Source organism: Rhagoletis pomonella, unplaced genomic scaffold (assembly GCF_013731165.1).
Source record: "Rhagoletis pomonella isolate Grant_MI unplaced genomic scaffold, Rhpom_1.0 Rhpom_scaffold_00001, whole genome shotgun sequence".
Taxonomy (NCBI): domain Eukaryota; kingdom Metazoa; phylum Arthropoda; class Insecta; order Diptera; family Tephritidae; genus Rhagoletis; species Rhagoletis pomonella.
The window spans coordinates 26,620,230-26,621,254 of NW_023458555.1; the positions used below are offsets into that span (position 1 = coordinate 26,620,230).

Genomic DNA, 1,025 nt, shown 5'->3' on the forward strand with positions numbered 1-1,025 from the left:
AATTCGGCTAAAAAAGCCGATTTCTGCAGTTTTATTATTCGTTTTTTTATGTCTTTAGGTATCTAACTACGAGCTTTAAGAGTCTGTCACACCGATACCAAAAGGGTAGAGAGCCGTTTGAAGACCGCTGCGAAGGGCATAACTTTCAGATACCGGAGGGACTGGTCGAGTGTTAACCAGGTAAGAAAGTGGTCGTCTGATACAGCTGATATTCCATCGAAAGCGATAATGGGAGAAAATGTCGGTCAACCTTTCGACTGGTCGCAAAAATGGGAGATTTTGGACCCCAATAGTGAAAGCAAGGCGCCTGGGATAAGAGTTATGGAGGACATCAAATTTGATAAATATCCTGCTGAACAATACACCTTGAGCAGGGGTGAGTTGATATTATCTGGATCCGAGCGCTTTGGAATAAGTATGAATTAGTTCAGAGACGCAGATAAACCTAGATCTACTAGATTCTCATCACCAATGAAATAAAAGTGAAATACAAAATCAAACTCACTCCACACAACTTGTGTAAGTTCGAATAAATATTTTGGTATATGCAACAGAAGATCATATAGTTTTCTTAACAAGCCCTGCCCTTAAATAGTCCTTAAAGGCATTGAGGAAAACAAATGGAATTTCCACTGCAGGCTACTGCAAGAAATTCTACCACTGACCAATCAAGGAGTTAGTACAAACGTCTTCGAAAACGTCGAAGGAAGCACTGAATCTTTAAGATTTGGACTAAGTGTTGCTTGGAATCAAGTTCATCTCGAGCCACAAATGACGGGATAAATATTTGTTTCTTTACGGCCTTTTTTTATCGGAAACAGGCACAAAACAACACGCGCAAAAAACAGCACTCAGACCACATGCCGTCAAAGAGCTTAAGTTTTCACCTCTCTACAAACTGCGGCCAAATGTCTCAGACCAAATTCTTGCAAAGGCGAGGCAGAAGCAAAAGTGTTTCACTCTTCAAGGAAAGATGGGAAAATGCAGTTGTCATGTACGCCTGTCACAGTCAGGTGTTTTTGTCA

At 40.9% G+C, this 1,025-nt stretch overlaps 1 protein-coding gene across 3 annotated transcripts in view; it reads right to left on the reverse strand.

The window, feature by feature from the left end:
• Positions 1 to 1,025, reverse strand: part of LOC118741686 (mucin-19) — a 246,228-nt gene that overhangs the window by 3,183 nt on the left and 242,020 nt on the right. The gene's annotated exons all lie outside the window — the stretch shown is intronic.